The sequence below is a fragment of the Chiloscyllium plagiosum genome, unplaced genomic scaffold, assembly GCF_037043375.1.
Source record: "Chiloscyllium plagiosum isolate Xiang-an unplaced genomic scaffold, Cpla_swu_hap1 HiC_scaffold_14, whole genome shotgun sequence".
Lineage (NCBI taxonomy): Eukaryota > Metazoa > Chordata > Chondrichthyes > Orectolobiformes > Hemiscylliidae > Chiloscyllium > Chiloscyllium plagiosum.
Window position 1 is genome coordinate 86,978,149 of NW_028270152.1, and position 19,247 is coordinate 86,997,395.

Consider the following 19,247-nt stretch of genomic DNA (forward strand, 5'->3'; position numbering starts at 1 on the left):
GAATAGGTTTTGCTGAATAGAAAATTACAGACACAGATGCCAGCTAAAGGTCAGACTGTTCCAAATGTAACAATTAGCTGGGAAACGGAAGCCTGAGTTTTGATTGCTGTTTTGACAGCACTTCAAATGCAATCAAGGAGTTTAAATAATACTCAGCATACCAGAAACCAAAGGAATTTGAATATTATTGTTTTTACTCCTGGAAATCAATCAAATTATGAGAATTATTGTATCATGGGAAGTACATAAACCCAGCATTTTGAACACTAGTTCATGCCATCCAACAGCAGAGTAACTGCTGTAGAGCAGGAGTGCTAACTGACCATCTCAAACACTCCCTATCAAAGATACATGTTCATGTAAAACCTGCTTGCGTAAAAAAAAATGACCCTGGAGATCAGCAGCTGGAAGAGTGAACATAGCGGGGAAGACTGGGTGCTCTTGAGATTGTAATGTTTAATATGTGGGTTGTTGGAACAGCATATTTTTACAGAGTTGGAGTCAGATAGTAAGTAGTTAAGACAAGCGGGACTTTGATTTGTGAATAGTTGTTGTTCAGTGTTCACTATTAAAGTTAAGAAACTAACTTGCAAAGTTTGTTTAAATAGTGGAATGTAGGAGATCTGTGTCACTCATATTTTAACAGATTATGAGGTGAGGCGAGCTATTCTGGGTGATTGGTTTTAATTAACAGAGGGGTTTGACTCCACCTTGTAAATGTCCTTCCACGCTAACCCCATTTCACTGCAGTTGGCCCATATCCTTCCAGTCCTTTCCTATCCACATATTTATCCAAATGCTTTTGAAATGTTGTTAATGTACCCCCCTCAGCCACATCTGCTGGCAGCTCATCCACGTATCATCCTCTGTGTTAAGAAGTGGCCCCTCAGGTTCCCTTTTATTCCTTCCCCTTTAACCTTTAACTGATCCCCTCTCGTTCTAGATTTTCTATACCTTGGAAAAGACTGAGAACTTTCATTCTATCCATATCCCTCATGATCTTATATAGCTCAATAAGGTTCCCCCCTCAGTCTCCTCCACTCTAAAGAAAAGGTCCCAGCTTGGCCAACCTCTCCCTATAACTCAGACCATTGGGTCCTGGCAATGTCCTTGTAAATTTCTTCTGCACTCTATCTAATTTCATTATATCCTCCCTATAACAAGTTGACAAAACTTAACACAATACTCCAAGTGCGGCCTTACCAAAGTCCTGTATAACTGAAACATAAATTCCCAACTTCTATACTCAATGTCCTGCCTGATGAAGGCCAGTGTCCCAAATGCCTTTTTCACTGACCTGTCTACCTGTGACTCCACTCTCAGGGAACCGTGCAACTGAACGCCAAGGTCTCTCTGCCTACTACACCCCTTAAGAGCCTCCCAGGCACCATGAAAACCCTACCTGGATTTGCGTTTCCAAAATGCAAGACCTCACACATCTATATTAAATGTCATTTGCCATTTCTCGGTCCACTTCCCCACCTGATTAAGGACCTGCTGCAATTTCTGATAATCTTCCTCACGGATCACGTTACCAAATATTTTAGTGATACCTGCAAACTTACTAATCATGCCTTGTACATTCTCAACCAAATCATAGATAATAAACAGCAATGGACCCAGCCTCCGGACTGACAAGCATCCTTCCACTAAACACTCTGCTTCCTACCATCAAGCCAACTATGTATCCAATTGGTCTGTCCCCCCAGCATTCCACGTGATGGAACCTTCCAGACCAGCCTGCCAGGTGGAAATTTATCAAAGGCCTTACTGAAATCCATAGAGACTACGTTTACTGCGCTGCCCTCATCAATCTTCTTGGTCACTTCACTAAAGGATTCTAACTAATTTGGGAAGCATGATGTCCCACTCACAAGTTTATGCTGACCGGTCTGAATCAAACCCTGTGAATGTAATGGGTGCAGTGAATGGTATGCTGTCCTTCATTGTAAGATGATTCGAGTACATAAGTATAGCTATCTTCATGCTGTTGTAGAGCCTTGCTGAGAGAGTATTAGGGTCACTCTGTACAGATTTGGTCTCCTTTGTAAGGAATTATCTTCTTACCACAGACACGGATGATTGTAACATGAGGATAGAGTAAACAAGCTGAGTGTTTAATCTGTAGAGCTGTGAGAGACGAAGAAATGGTGATGCTGAAACACGAGAAGTGGCAGCGATCACTTATTTCCAAAAGATACATTGACAGGGAGAGAAATTCCATACTTTACCCAGGATTCATTGGTTTGATCTATTGCCACGTGTACCTCAGTACAGGGGAAAACTATTTATGAGCACTGGAGGAAGATCATAGTAAGCATGGCCAGACAGATCATAAGGTGGAAATAGGCTTACACAGAGTAAGGCATATGGGTTACACTGAACAGGACGTGTACTCGACAAGATCAGCATTACTTGAACTTAGAGAGTCCATTTATTAGTCTAATGTGACTTTCCTAATAGTTTATATGCCTAAATTAACTCTCCCCACATTACTGTCCAGTCAGCGTGTGAAGCCATATAGAACACCATGTTGCCCCAATCCACAACAGCAGCCAAAATACCTTCTATCTGGAATAGGTAGCCATACTCACCAGCTTCCGCCCTGCATGGAGAACACCAGGCTGTCTTCTTGGAGATGAAATATGCCTTCTTGAGACTTCACACAAGACATATGGCTTCCCTGCTCACGCTAGAAAACCATGTTAAAGTCCCACGTGTGTCTGATAAGCAACGGAGCCAGGAGGAACAACGTGGAGCAGTCTGTCTGTGCAGCCTCTGCTCTACTTGGTCATCATGTTAGAGCAACAATCTGGAGACAGTGAGGACTGCCGATGCTGGAGATCAGAGTAGTGATTCGATTGCTGGAAAAGCACAGCAGGTCAGGCAGTATCCGAGAAGCAGGAGAATCGACGTTTCGGGCATAAGACATTCATCAGGAATCAGGATCAATTACCACATTCTGCCCCCGTGTAAGTGTTTTGAAGTGGGAATGGCCTTCCACTGTTCTTGTATAAGTGACTAAAGGGACTGATTGGCTTCTTCCTTGTCAGATTGGACAGGGCCAAGGGCCTGACTGGGTTTCCCTGGTTCCTGTTTGACAGCTCGATGTACTGACAAGTGTGATGGTGCTGCAGCTTTAAGAGATTTGTTTTGTCCTGGTTTCTTTTATGAGAGAGATTGAACGACCGTTACCAAGCTGGCTAGTTAAGACCACTTGCGTAAACAGCTAGCAAGTCCTTAGGTTTATTTTTATGCAACCTGAATGGGTGTGGCCAGCTCTCACAGATTAGGATCACTGGGTTTTGGTTTCTCAGTAACATCAAAAACTATAGTGGTCTCCACAGAGATGGAAGCTTCATGGAATGTCTCCTGGCTGCTACTCTTTCTGACTTTTCTCTTGATGCTGTTTCCAATTCCTGAATGTTCCTTTTGCCAATGGCTGTGTTTATGGGAATTTCCTATGTTGGACTAGTTCATTTGTAATAGCTCCTAGATCTATTATTCTGTTAAGTTGTCCTATCGAATTATGTTATTCTAAATTCCTCTTTCTTTAGTTTTATTTAATCTTCCGTGTTTAAATAAATGGTGTTTTGCTTCACACCGAGTAGTTTGACCAGTAACATTACATCTGGAACAGACAGTTTACATTTCCTTTAAAATACGAAAACATTACAGTCAAGGCTACCGCCTTCAAATATTTTCGAGGGGTTCTGGTGTGGCCCATCACACTAGACTCCTTCCCTTACTGAGTAATAGGCTGCAGCCACTGAATGGGCTGTCCCTCTTCTTCTCCAATAGTTTCAATGGGCTGAATGGCTTCCTCATATTCCTGTGAAACCAACGTTAGGTGCTAATGAACTCTTGTTTTACTGTGGCAGTGTCAGGCAGTGATTTTACATGAATGTTACAGACATTTGAACAGCACAAGTCTCAATGGAGTCTGGGTTTTGCTGCACATGGACACAAACCAGTTCAGGAGCTGACAGGGCATAAAATGTTCTGAACCTTGTGGAATCTTCAATGACCATCCGCACTTCTGATCTTATGGTGGAGAGGTTGGGGACGGGGAGACATTGATGAAGCAACTGAAGATGTTTGTGAAGATGAAGCTACCCTGCGGATCTCCCACAGAGGTGACACAGGACTGAGATGATGAACATCTTCCTTTGTGCCATGTTTGACTCCAAACACTGGAGAGTTTACTTTGATTTCCATTAAGTTCAGTTTTGTTAAGCTCCTTGATGTCAACAGAAGTTAACCACTGCTTTGATATCAGGGCCGGTCATTTTTACCTGAACCCGTGTGTCAACCCCTTTTGTTCATATCAATAATCCATGATACAGGAGCAGTAAGTGTTTTCTTCAAACAGGTGGTGTTGGATGCCAGGATTTCTCTTCTCAAGAGTGTTGGGGAGCAAGATGACTGAAAGTATTTGAAGAGGAGGTAGATAGATATTGACCTGTCAGAGAGGCGACGGCTATGAGGAATTGGGCATTAAAGAGGATTTCAGACCGAGAGCAGATCAGCCACAATCTTAGTGAAGGACAAGGCAGGCTTGGGGAGTGAACGACTTGCCCCTGCTTCTGATGTTCTCCCATTCTGTTATTGGAAAGTTAGTGGGAATTATTTTAATGAATGTTTGTTATTAAATTTTGCATTCAGGAAGCCCAGAGAAGTTTGTGAACCATCGCTGGGTGCGGTATTGTGTCTGCATTCTCAGTGAATCTGGGTCTACAACATGACCAACAAATGAAGCACAAGTTGCAGAGAGGGAAAACTCTCTGAAGAGAGATGAGGCCTCTTTCATACCCAGTCTGTGTTTTCCAATTGCATTTCTCAAATCACCTCAAAGCATGTGTAACAGTCTTGAGAGGCTGAATGGTCTCCTCTGTTTCTTTGCATCAGATTATAGGAGTACGTAGCCTCCAACTGTTCCTGTCTAGCAGGTATGAGGGGCTGAATGGAACACAGAAACATGGGACTGAGGAGCAGGAGTGGGACATTAGATACTTTGAGCCTTCTCCACCAGGCAGTAAGATTGTGGCTGATCAGGTTGTAGTCTCAGCCCCACTTTCCTGTCTGTGTCCCATGGTGCATGACTCACTTCTCTGTCAAATATTTACCTAACTCACTTTCAATCAATGTGAACTTAGAGGCACGATAAAATTCCAGTGAAGAGAATTCCGACTTGAATGGCCCTTTCAGAATTTTTCATCATCCCTTTTATAGAATCAGAGAGTCATGCAGAACGGACACAGACCCGTCTCAAATCTGATTTAATCCCATTTGCCAGCGTTTGGTGAATATCCCTCCTCTTTCAGATATTTTTTAAATGTGCGATTGTAACCGCCATCACCACTTCCTCTGACAGCACTTTCTGTGCAAACACCACTCTCTGTGTGAAACATTTAACTTCAGGTCCCTTATAAATCATTCGCCTTCGCCCCTCCAACTTATGCTCTCCTGTTCTGGACTCCCCTATCCTGGAAAGCAGAACGTGGCTGTTCAGAATATCCATGCCCCTGATGATTTTATAAACCTCTATAATGTCACCCTTCACCCTCTGACACTCCAGGTGGAAACACCTCAAACTAATCAGTCTTTCCCTAAAGCTCAAACCTCCAGTCCTGGAACATCCGTCTAAGTCATTTCTGCAGAAAACCGAGTTGTATTCTTAAAGTGGCCTCACCAACATACTGTACAGATGCAACATGCTACCACAACTCCTATACTCAATGCTCTGACTGATTAAGGCAAATGTGCCAAATGTGTTCTGCACCTCCAAGTTGACCTGCGACTCCACTTTCAAGGAACAATGTACCTGCAGCCCTATGTCCCTTTGTTCTACAACACTCCGCAGGACCTTATCATTAAGTGTATAATTTCTGCCCTGATTTGCCTTCCCAAATTGCAAAACCTCGTCTTTATCTAAATTAAACTTAATCTGTCACTCCTTGCCCCTTTGTCCCATCTATTTGTGGTCTCGTTGTACTCTGAGGTAATCCACTACACCACCTTTCTGATGTAATCTGTAAACTTACTAACTATGGCCCCAATATTCACATCTAAATCCTTTACATAAATGATGAAATGCAATGAAGTCAGTACTGTTTTTTGCAGCACACTGCTGCTGACAAGCCTCCAGTCTAGAAAATATCCCTCTCCCTTCAAGCCATTTGTGACTAGTTTCTTCTGTATCCCATGTGATTGAAACTTACTAATCTGTCTACCAATCAGAATGAAATACTAGCGTTGAAGAGAGACTGAGTAGGTTAGGTTTATTTTCACTAGAAAAAAGGAGATTGGGGGGGGGGGGACCTGATTGAAGTTTGCAAAATCATGAAGGGTATAGACAGGGTGGACAGAGACAAGCATTTTCCCAGGGTGAAGGATTTAATAGCGAGAGGTCGTGCTTTCAAAGTGAGGGGTGGAAAGTTTAAGGGGGATACACGCGGTAAGTACTTCACACAGAGGGTGGTGGGCGTTTGGAACGCGTTGCTAGCAGATGTGGTAGAGGCAGGCACAGTAGATTCATTAAGATGCATCTGGACAGATGCATGAGTAGGTGGGGAGCAGAGGGAGACAGATGCTTAGGAATTGACTGACAGATTTAGACAGTACATTAAGTTCGGCTCAGGCTTGGAGGGCGAAGGGCCTGTTCCTGGGCTGTAAGTTTTCTTTGGTCTTTGTTCTTTAAATGAACACCTTGCTGAAGTCCATATAGACAATATCTACCAAATTTCCTACATCAATCTTCTTTGTCACCTCTTCATAAAACTCAACCAAATTAATTAGACATGATTTCCCATGCAGAAAGCCACGTTGTCTACTCCGATCAGCCCTTGCCTTCCCAAATGTATGTAAATGCTATCCCTCAGAATCCCCTCTAACAACTTACCCACCACTGACATCAGGCTCAGCGGTCTATAGTTCCCCAGCTTTTTGGGTCACTGTTTCCTTTTCTAGTCCCACTCCTCCACGACTCACAACAAATGTCAAATGTACCCAGGTCGGTGATATGGCCGATCATATCGGTCTCAGGCTGGGTCAGGGTCAGTTTTAGGAAAAAGTCAGGCTAGTTTCTTTAATCTGCTAAAACAACACGTTTATGATCCAGAGCAATGTTACTCAAACTATGATGGAAAGATGAATGGCAAACTGTTTGGGTATTGCAATTATATAATAAATACTTCCATTTCTAAAAATGCACACACACACACACACACACACACACACACACACACACACACACACACACACACACACACACACACACACACACACACACACACATATATAAACACACACACACACACACACAAAATCTCTGCAATTTTAACTTGAAAGAACTTGGTCCAAATATTATTGGAACTCATGACAAAGGAAAACTTGTGAGATTGTCCAAAACATTACTCTGCTTCTGAAGATATTGTACTCACACAAGCTGCTAGCAATGGGATTTCATCCTGGGAGAGTTGGATTTGGCTGAATTCCCTTTGCTTTAGGCAGTGAGTAGATTCCAGTGAATTCTGGTTAGGTATCATCCAAAGGGTAGCACGGTGGTTAGCACTGCTGCCTCACAGCACCAGGGACTTGGGGTTGATTCCAGCCTTGGGTGACTGTCTGTGTGAAGTTTGTACATTCTCCCCTTGTCTGTGTGGGATTCTAATGGGTGATCCAGTTTCCTACCACAAACTGTGTAGGTTCGGTGGATTGGTCCGTAGTGTTCAGGCATTTCTAGGTTATGTGCAATAGTCAGGAGTAAATATAGGGAAATGGGTTGGGAAGGTTGGTATGGACTTGTTGGGTCGAAGGGCATGTTTCAACACTGCAGGGATACTATAAAAATAAAAAAGGTAACGATGATAGTAGAGGATTTTTGTTAGCTCGCACACATTGCTGTGATGAGGAACAATGAAAGAGAGAGAGTGCAATCGGCTGTTTCTTCTCGGGCAGATTACATTTTCTCCCTCTCTGAGTTGAATCACACAGTAATGTCATCCTCACCCAAACTGGACCATGTGAGGTTTCCTTGTACATTGTCCAAACTATGTCTCCATCACATTCCCTGTTCCATGTGGTGCATCATTGTTGCTGTCATACACAGAGCCATACCATTCGCAGAAAATGGTATCGGTCAATTTGAAGATATGTTTATATGTCCCTGCGTCATTAAAAAATAAAAATGTTTAGTTTATTCAGAATACCTGTGTTGAACTGAATGCATTTTTAAAGAAATACAGAAATTGCTGGGAAAGCTCGCCAGGTCTCTCAGTACCCAGATGCTGTAGTTGTACCATCTCCACCATTTCCTCTGGCAGCTCATTCCAGATGCACACCACCCTCTGCGTGAAAAGGTGCCCTTTAGGCCTCCTCAAAACCTTTCTCCTCTCACTTTCAACCAATGCCCTCTAGTTTTGGATGCCCCTAACCTGGGGAAAAACCCCTGACTACTCACCCTATCCATAGCCATTTTGATTTTATAAACCTTTACTGCTGCAATATGTGACCCCAATCAACACGAATGGCTGTACTTTCAGTCATCCTGGGTCTAAATTCTGAAATGCAATACTGACACCTCTTCCTTCTCCATCAAGTCACAATTTTACGTACATTTTAATCAGTTTGTTCAGATGTATTCTGAGACACTTCTGTGGGCTTTATGCCTGGACCTTTGTGCCCGGAGGTAGGGATACTATCATCACTCAACAATACCCATAAAGCTGTAACATTATTCTCCTGTGTGTTTGTTCATCAGACTATCCTGACATGCTGGGACATACCGCTGCAACAGACAGGACTTGAATCCAGGCCTTCTAGCCCAGAGCTAGGAACACTACAACACAAGTTCAGGAATTGGAATCAAATCCAGAGCTCTGGCTCAGAGACAGGGACACTACCCACCACACTACTATACCCAGATTTTGGGTCATATTTTCGTGCCCACTTTCATCTTGGTGTGGATTTATTATAATCAGGTTACCATTACTGAATTACAAACAACACTTTGTATTATTAAACAAATGCAAGATATTTGTCTCAACTGTAGGATAGTGAGTGTACGTTTATGCTATCGAAATTAACTATTAACATCTTTAATTGCTATTGTCTGTAATCTGCAATATTAGGGAAAGAAATCCTGCATACACAGTCTGCCCAATGAAGGGTCTCAAATAGATATTTATTACTGAACACCAGATACGAAGCTTAATTTCTGACCACAAAACACCGATCACTCTTACCCAACTCTCACGTGCGACTCCCCTTTTCCTAAAACCATGAAATGACACAAGGCCGCTGATTACTGTCCAGCCTCTCCTCCCCACTGACTGTGTCTGCAACCTGTCCCTCCTCCCCCTAACCATACAAGGCATGCAAAGCTCAGGGTCTTTGTGAAAACCAAGGCCGGAGTGTGTCGGCATCCTGGAGACGGATGGGCGTTTTAAAATTGAAGAGGGAGGGTGAGGTGACAGTAATATCATACACTGGGCTGAGGTGTGGCTGATGGAGTTTAGGTTCGATTAATGTGAGGTATTGAATTTGGTAAATCAAACAACAGCCGGACCTGTACAATTAAAAGTAGAGCCTTTGGCAGTGCTGTAGAACAGAAACCTTGGCCGTCAGGTTTAATTCTTTAAAATTTGCATCTCATATAGATAGTGTGGTTATGAAGGTGTTTAACACATATGTCTTCATAGGACAGACCTTTGAATATCGGAATTGGGATATCATGTTGTGGTTGTACAGGACATTTGTGAGACCTCTTCTGGAATACTGTGTCCAGTCTGGTCACCTTGCCCGCTCATTCCTAGGCACACCACCCTCTGGGTGAAAAAGCTGCCCCTAGGACACTTCCAAATGTTTCCCCTCTCACCTTAAGCCTATGTCCTCTAGTTTTGGTCTCCCCGTACCTTAGAAAACACCTTGACTATTCAATTTGATATTACTGACCTTGATATTATTAAGCTGGAGAGGATGGAGAAGAGATTAACCTGGATGGTGCTGGGAAAGGAGGGAGTGAGCGAGAAGAAGAGGCTGGATCGGCTGGGACTTTTTCACTGGAGAGTATGAGATTAAGCAGTAGCTTTACAGAGGTTTATAAAATAATGAAGTTTACAGAGAAGCTGAAGGACTGATGTCTTTTCTCTAGAGTTGGGGATTCAATACTGAGGGATTTTTAAGATGCGTGGAAAAAAGATTTACGAAAGTCATGAGAGGTAATTATGTTAGACAGAAGCTGGCTTGTGTGTGGAATGAACTTCCAGAGGAAGTGGTGAAAGCAGGGACAGTTACAACGTTTAAAGGGCATTTAGATGAGTCCATGGATAAGACATCAGTTTGGATGGTGCTGTGAGCAGCTGCCCTCTCCCGCCCCATCTTTGAATGAATCCCTGTTGGTTTTCACCCTCTGCCAATGCATGTGCAGTGGCATGTGGAGGCCAGCAGAGAGTGGCATTGCATCATTTAAGCACCACAGAGACTGCCAGACCTGCCCCACACAGAGACACACAGATACACACACAGCGATGGTGAGGACACAGCGTGAGGCTCATCTGGCAATTTAAATGAAACATAAAGAAATACTCAATTCGCCTTGTAAACGTTAAAATATGAGGGACAGATCTGTCAAATTCCACTGCTTAAATAAAACACATCAATTTATTTTTTCACTCTGAAAGTGAACATTTTACACCAATTATGCACAACTCTGGGGCTCCCTTTCTCTTAACTGCTTATTACATGACTCCAGCTCTATAGCAATATATTGTGTCTGGGTCCGCCATCCTCTCGTATCACAGGTGCTTGTAAGCTCTCAGTTCAGAACAGCATTTCCTCTCTCTTGAAGGGATAGTACACTTTCAACTTTCAACTTCATCACATTATACCCTGATGAATATAGATAAGTGGAACTTGTCCGGATTTCCCTTGCTCTGTGGTTTGTCAATAATTCATCCACTCCCGTCTCCTATGCGTCAGGACTTTTGTTGCTCCATTGACAGCATGTCATTATTTTACTTTGTCCATGGGAATATAGCAGTATTTCAATTGCTCACACTCATGTGTGTGGGGCAGGATTTTAGTTGCTTCATGGCGACTGTGACGCTATAACAATCTCAATGTTTGAAGATGGCACCGAACCTGGAAGAACTCTGAAGTCTATGGAGGAGAGAGTGGAACTCTAACAGGACAATCACACGTTGGTGTAGTGTTCATCTTTATGGCAGATGGGGATCAATGCAGAGCAGTTTGAGGTGATACACTTTGGTAGGAAAGACAATGAAAGACAGTTTAAAACAGGCTGTGCCATTATAAAGGGGCTGCAGGAGCAGAGGGTCCTGGGTGTATATGAGCACAGATTGTTGAAGATGTCAGGACAAGTGGGGAGAGCAGTAATTATCACAGATCAGTTTCAATATCTGAGCTGTTTACAGGGGGAGGTGTAGGAGGGAGTCTCGGTGCTCCCTTCCTGGGAGGTGGGGGTGACGATGTGCTGTGAGCCCACTCTCCTGCCCACCGAGACCGTCGGGATTCCATTTGTACCAGCGCAAAACAAAAGGGAGATGGCATCAGGGCCACGGCTTCTAAGTTGTGCCAGGGGGAAAACGGAACTGCCAGTGGGTTTAAATTGAGAATTGCCCTTCACTGAGCATTGCTCCTTACTCGGTCGGTGGGACGTGCATGTTTCAGAATCCCTGTCCCTGTCCTCTCCGGCTCATACCAGGGTCCTCCCACATGGCGGGGGGAGGGGGGGGGAGGGAAAGGATATCGGGAACTCCATCACATGGCTTGGCCCTTTCTGACCTATTCCAGGCTGTTTCTCTTGGAATGGGAGAAGGGGAGGGAGAGAGTGAGGGTGGGAGTGGGTGGTCCTGCTGTTAGTGTTAGTGTAGGTGGAGAGGGGGTCATGGTGAGGTGTCCGCAGGGATTCAGTACACAGTGTTGTATCCATGCAGTGTTATTAGTGTGGGGGTGAAGTGGAGGGAGGGGTGGAGAGAGAGGGAGAGAGAGAGAGAGAGAGACAGAGAGACAGAGACAGAGAGAGAAGGTGCAGCATGCGGCAGTGAGAGTGGTGGACCATGAGCCTTGTTCGGAGGTAGGTGCTATAACGGTTATACAGTGAGTGTGAGGGAGCAGAGAGAATACAGTGACCCTTATCCTGACAGAGCGGGGAAGGTTATTGATACTTGTCCTGTATTGCTGGACATTTCTTCAGACCGCAGAAACTGCACTGAGCTGGGTGGTGAGCTCAGACCATGCTCGGTGGGTCTGGTGGTGTCGCCCCCTCTGGGAAAAGAATGATCCCCCTCTGTACTAGCCCATCCACCAGGACCTACATGCCCCTGACAAACCGTGGTGTAATTGTCCCTTATCTGTCATGCTCGGGGTAAACTATGCAGGGCAGCTCCAAACTGAGAAAGCTCAACCGTGTGCCCATTGGCCTTTTAAAGACATCAGTGTCTTTAAAAAGCTGTGGAACAAATGCTCATCCAAAACTCTCCATCATCTGAACTCACACCAATATCACGTTTTCCCATCTTTCCAGGGAAGACAGGCTCATGTTACAGGATGCTATTGAAGTGTCTACATTTCAGCATTCTGAAACCTGGAAACAAATCCTTCCAAGACACTGTCTCTCAGTATCCTCATCTCTGTCTATTTCCCAAACCCCTCCCATGTGATGATATTTAAACTGATTCCCCCGCCATCCCTCCCTGGCAGTGATGTTCACACCCACAGCACCCCGTTGTCAGGGCACAATGGAGATATGGAGCTGTAAATGGATGGGAGCTGCACATCCTGTCACTTCCAGCCCGGGCTGTAAGTTTCCCCACGCTGGACAGGGATCTACACAGTGTTACTGAGCAATGCACTGGGGTGGGGTACACAGTCCTACATGCTGGGAGGGTAACTGCTCCTGGGTTACAGATCAATGCACTGGGGTGTGGAACACAGTCCGACATGTTGGGAGGGTAACTGCTCCTGGTTTCCAGATCAATGCACTGGGGTGGGGTACACAGTCCTACATGCTGGGAGGGTAACTGCTCCTGGTTTCCAGATCAATGCACTGGGGTGGTGTAGACAGTCCTACATGCTGGGAGGGTAACTGCTCCTGGTTTGCAAATTAATTCACGGGTGATCACTGCACAGATCGCTGTGCTGGTCAGTCAATCTGGTTGAGGTTTATAGATAATGCAATGATGTGGTCTGTGCAGTTTCCCATGCTGGATGCGTATTTATTTCAGGTTCATAAATTAGTGCCCATCTGTGGTCTGCACAGCTCCTGGTGCTGGACAGATATTTAATCCGGGTTTATAGATCAATGCACTGCTGTGGTCTGCACAGCTCCCCGTGCTGAACAGATATCTAGTCCGGGTTTATAGATCAATGCACTATTGTGGTCTGCGCAGTGTTCCACTCTGGACAGATCACTGGATTGTATTGACCAGTGTAATGAATAAATCTGGACAGATTGCTGGGTTGTACTGAGCAGTCCGCTTGTCTGGTCTGGACAGTGTTCCACAGTGAACAGATATCTCCTCTGGGTGTATGGTGTTTGGGCTAGTTCTGTGAGGTTTATTGAGAATGTGGTATATCTAACCATTTCAGCTGATCTGGCAATGTCTTTAGTTTCCATCCCTGTGATTGGACCCTCCGTCTCTCATCCCATTAATGTTACAGTGTGCCCAGGCACAGTACATCATGTTGGTGGGGTGGATAATGGGTAAAGGTGATGGACAGGTCAAGGGGTTCCCCGGAACGTTCTGTCACCAACATTCTATAACTGACATTCCCCGCAAAGTTCTGCCCCCAACATTCTATAACTGCCATTCCCCGGAATGTTCTGTCCCCAACATTCTATAACTGACATTCCCCGGAACGTACTGCCCCCAACATTCTATAACTGTCATCCCCTGGAACGTTCTGTCCCTGACATTCTATAACTGACATTCCCTGGAGCGTTCTGTCCCTGACATTCTATAACTGCCATTCCCTTGAATGTTCTGTCCCTGACATTCTATAACTGATATTCCCTGGAACGTTCTGCCCCCAACATTCTATAACTGACATTCCCCGGAATGTTCTGCCCCCAACAGTCTATAACTGCCATTCCCCGGAACGTTCTGCCCCCAACATTCTATAACTGACATTCCCCGGAATGTTCTGTCCCTGACATTCTATAACTGATATTCCCTGGAACATTCTGCCCCCAACAGTCTACAACTGCCATTCCCCGGAACGTTCTGCCCCCAACATTCTATAACTGACATTCCCCGGAATGTTCTGTCCCTGACATTCTATAACTGACATTCCCCGGAATGTTCTGTCCCCGACAATCTATAACTGCCATTCCCCGGAACGTTCTATCCCCGACATTCTATAACTGCCATTTCCTGGAACGTTCTGTCCCTGACATTCTATAACTGACATTCCCCGGAATGTTCTGTCCCCGACAATCTATAACTGACATTCCCCGGAACGTTCTGTCCCTGACATTCTATAACTGACATTCCCCGGAACGTTCTGTCCCCGACATTCTATAACTGACATTCCCCAGAACGTTCTGTCCCTGACATTGTTTGTGAACGGCCGGACGTCAGTGAATTGAACAAACGATAAGATCCCGAGGGAAGAGATCCCGTTCCAGGGAGAAGGAGACACTGTTCCAAAGGCCCCTCAGGCAGTTAAAGCGGTGAATGCGTTTTCCCTACGTTTACATTTCTCCACGACACAGGATCGACCACAATTTAGACCAAAATACACGAATTCCCAAACTCCGTTTGTCTTCAGGAAACTGGGAGAGAATCCTTCAGGACAGCAACTTTTCCATCCTCCGTATTAGGAACTGGGAAGGAGTGACCTGTGTCTGCTCTCGAGTGAGCGAGTGTGTGGGAATGTTCTAGAAACCATCTGTCCTTATGGATGTGTCTCTGTGTATTTGGGGAGGGAGGGTTTCTTGTGGTTTATGTCACATTTTTGTCAGTAATTCCAACCGCCCCATTTGTTATTCCAGCTCCAATTACTTTAATAAATCCCTGAATACAGGGATACATTTGAAAATCTCACTGGGTCCCCGATCAAACGGGTCCCTTTGCCTCCAGGCTGATGGATAATGGGTATGTTTTCCTTCCTCACAGTTAACGTAGTGACCATCTACGTCCTGCTTTATAAAGATTGTGGATTGTCTCCATGTGTCAGACGTTACCTGGGGGCCATGGCAGCGGCGGATCTCCTGGTCATTATCCTCGACCTGATCCTGAGACACATTCCCATTGTTTATGAGGAACAGTTTTATTTCCTGAGGGACTCCGTCCCCGTGTGTAATATCCACGCCGTCCTGCTTTATGCAGCCACTGACTGCTCTGTCTGGTTCACCGTCACTTTCACCTTTGATCGGTTTGTGGCAATTTGTTGCCAGAAGCTGAAAAGTAAATATTGCAGTGAGAAAACGGCGGCTATGGTTCTGGGAGCAGTGACTGTGCTGAGCTGTTTAAAGAACATTTCCTGGTATTTTATGCTCACAGTTTGGTATTGGCTGGGGAACTCCCCCTGGTTTTGTGGTGTACCAGCCGCTGTTGCATACTCCAGTGTCTGGGCCACAATCGAGTTCCTCCACCACATTCTAACCCCGGGGCTCCCATTTCTCCAGATTCTGCTGCTCAATGTTCTCACCATCAGACACATTGTAGTGACCAGCAGAGCCCGCAGGAGACTCCGCGCTCACGCCAATGGGGACGCTCAGTCTGATACTGAAATGAGAAACCGAAAAAAATCCATCATTTTACTGTTTGTGATCTCGGCCAATTTCATCCTGTTATGGTCAACGTTAATGCTGTATTCTATATGGATGCGGATGTATTGGATTGGGCATGCGTCTGTGTATCTCGATGGCTTTGTGCAGGAATTGGGCTTCATGCTACAGCTCCTCAGTTGCTGCACAAACACCGCGATTTATGCCGTGACCCAGACTAAGTTCAGGCAGCAGCTGAAGAATGTGCTGAAATATCCCTTCACCCAAATCCATCCATCCATCAAATTCCCTCATTAATCACAGAATCCGGGATCTTCTCATTTCAGTTCAGTGTTTCAGCGATGGAGCAGCCTGTCACTATGGAAACAGGCTGAGGATAGCGCTGGTTTGTCCATCCTTATCCTACAGGGAGGTTACAGGGACACATTTCAATGTTTCTCACAACTCAGGGGCCAGTGAGAAAAGGCACCATCCCACTGACTGTATCCATCACTTCCATTTGTAAACAATAAAAATGATCATTAAAGTGTGCCGAGCAGCAGAGTGACTGATGTTGTTGTGTGTCTTTGTTTTGGAGAAGCTGAGCTAGAGAGAGACAGACTCAGCCCCAAGTCCTGGTCCTCGGGGATTGGCGGGCACCGCGCTCTGAGCTCAGGAGCTGGGTTTAACTCCCTCTGTCCTTACTTTCACCTCTGGGTCTCCCACTCCAACTTGGCTCTCAGCAGAATTCAACTTGCTCCCTTTGTCACTTTCCCTCCATATATCCCTCCTGCTCTCACACTGCACTGCTATTTCTCTCTCCTTTTCCCATTTACACACTCAATTCCACTGTCCTTGCCTTCCCCAATCTCATTCACTCTCTCTCCATCTTGCGATCATAACCTCCCAATGTTACTGTCTTCCTCGAGTCCTTCGGTGCTGGGGGAACAGAAGAGAGTTGTCGATCTTCAGACCGATGTGAGGGAACAGAGATTGGGACGGCATATCAGGCCATTGCCATGGCAACAGTATGGAGCTTGGGCCAAACGCCATTGCTCGGGGACAGAGTGGGTGTGAGAACATGAGCCGTTACTAGGTGGTAATAGGTGGAGTGTCACCGTAGGCTGTGGCTGACACTGGTACAACAGGAGAAAGTGAGGTCTGCAGATGCTGGAGATCAAAGATGGAAATGTGTTGCTGGAAAAGCGCAGCAGGTCAGGCAACATCTAGGGAACAGGAGAATCGACGTTTCGGGCATTAGCCCTTCTTCAGGAATGAGGAAAGTTGGTCCAGCAGGCTAAGATAAAAGATAGGGAGGAGGGACTTGGGGGAGGGGCGTCGGAAATGTGATAGGTGGAAAGAGGTCAAGGTGAGGGTGATAGGTCAGACTGGGGTGGGGGCGGAGATGTCGGGAAGAAGATTGCAGGTTAGGAAGGCGGTGCTGAATTTGATGGATTTGACTGAGACAGGCTGTGGGGAGGGAAAATGAGGAAACTGGTGAAATCCGCGTTCATCCCTTGTGGTTGGAGGGTTCCTAGCCGGAAGATGAGGCGTTCTTCCTCCAACCGTCGTTTCGCTGTGGTCTGACGATGGAGGAGTCCATCCATCCATCGTCAGACCACAGCGAAACGACGGTTGGAGGAAGAACGCCTCATCTTCCGGCTAGGAACCCTCCAACCACAAGGGATGAACTCGGATTTCACCAGTTTCCTCATTTCCCCTCCCCCCAGCCTGTCTCAGTCAAATCCATCAAATTCAGCACCGCCTTCCTAACCTGCAATCTTCTTCCCGACATCTCCGCCCCCACCCCAGTCTGACCTATCACCCTCACCTTGACCTCTTTCCACCTATCACATTTACGACGCCTCTCCCCCAAGTCCCTCCTCCCTATCTTTGCTCTTAGCCTGCTGGACCAACTTTCCTCATTCCTGAAGAAGGGCTAATGCCCGAAACGTCGATTCCCCTGTTCCCTAGATGCTGCCTGACCTTCTGCGCTTTTCCAGCAACACATTTCCATCACTGGTACAACAGGATATCTCAAACAGAACACATTGTGTGGGACATACTGTCTGTTACTCAGGGAATAGAATGGGGATGGGGTTAAAGGTCATTTAGAGGGGATCAACTGGGTCGGTGTTCACAGGCAGGACCTCAGTTTAAGGTGTGTGAGGGGTGTGATGGTGGGAGACTGCATGGGCGTGTGAGCATGATGCTGGGGGAGTGTGCGAGGGAGTGAGCGTGTTGGTGGGGGAATGTGTGGGGGAGTGAGTGTGATGCTGGGCGACTGTGCAGGAGAGTGAACGTGACGGTAGGGGATTGTGTGGGCGAATGGTGGATTATGTGGAGGTGAGTGTGAAGGTGAGGGTGGTGTGGTGGAGTGTGTGGGGGTGAGCGTGATGGTGGGGGAGGTGTGGGGCAGCGTGTGTAAGGGTGGTTGAGTGCGTGGGGGTGAGCGTGGCAGCGAGGGTGGTGTAGGGCAGTGTGTGTGATGGTGGTGGAGTGTGTGATGGTGAGCGTGACGGTGGGGGAGGTGTGGGGCAATGTGTGTGATGGTGGGGAAGTGTGTTGGGGTGAGCGTGACGGTGGGGAGGTGTGGGCAGTCTGTGTGAGGGTGGTGGAGTGTGTGATTGGGGATGGTTTTGAGCAGTGTGTGTTATGGTGGTGGAGTGTGTGACGGTGAGTGCGATGGTGAGGGTGGTGTGGGGCAGTGTGTGTGAGGGTGGCAGAGTGTTTGGGGGTGAGCGTGACGGTGGGGGTGTGGCGGGACAGCGTGTGTGATGCTGTTGGAGTGTGTGGTGGTGGGTGTGATGGTGAGGGTGGTGTTGGGCAGTGTGTGTGAGGGTGGTGGAGTGTTTGGGGGTGAGTGTGACGATGGGGGTGGTGTGGTGAAGTGTGTGTGATGCTGGTGGAGTGTGTGGTGATGAGTGTGATGGTGGGGGTGGTGTGGTGCAGTGTGTGTGATGCTGGTGGAGTGTGTGGTGGTGAGTGTGACGGTGAGGGTGGTGTTGGGCAGTGTGTGTGATGCTGGTGGACTGTGTGGTGGTGAGTGTGATGGTGAGGGAGGTGTGGGGCAGTGTGTGAAGGTGGTGGAGTGTTTGGGAGTGAGCGTGACAGTGGCGGTGGTATGGGGCAGTGTGTGAAGTTGGTAGAGAGTGTGGGGTTGAGTGTGACGGTGAGTGTGGAGTGGGGCGGGGGTGTGAGTGTGGTGGAGTGTGTGGGGTGAGCATGTCGGTGGGGGAGGTGTGGCGCAGTGCGTTTGAGGGTGGTGGAGTGTGTGGGGATGAGCGTGATGGTGGGGGAGGTGTGGGGCAGTGTGTGTGAAGGTGGAGGATTGTGTGGTGGTGAGTGTGACGGTGAGGGTGGAGTGGGGTATTTTGTGTGATGGTGGTTGAGTGTGTGGGGGGAACGTGACGGTGGGGATGGTGTGGGGCACTGTATGAGGTTGGTAGAGAGTGTGTGGGTGAGCGTGACAGTGGGGGTGGTGTGGGGCAATGTGTGTGATGGTGGTGGATGG

General features: G+C 46.6%; 1 pseudogene; it reads left to right on the forward strand.

Moving 5' to 3' along the window:
- Positions 1–16,051, forward strand: part of LOC148148011 (putative G protein-coupled receptor 139) — a 56,287-nt pseudogene extending 40,236 nt beyond the window's left edge.
- Positions 16,052–19,247: the final 3,196 nt, after the last annotated feature.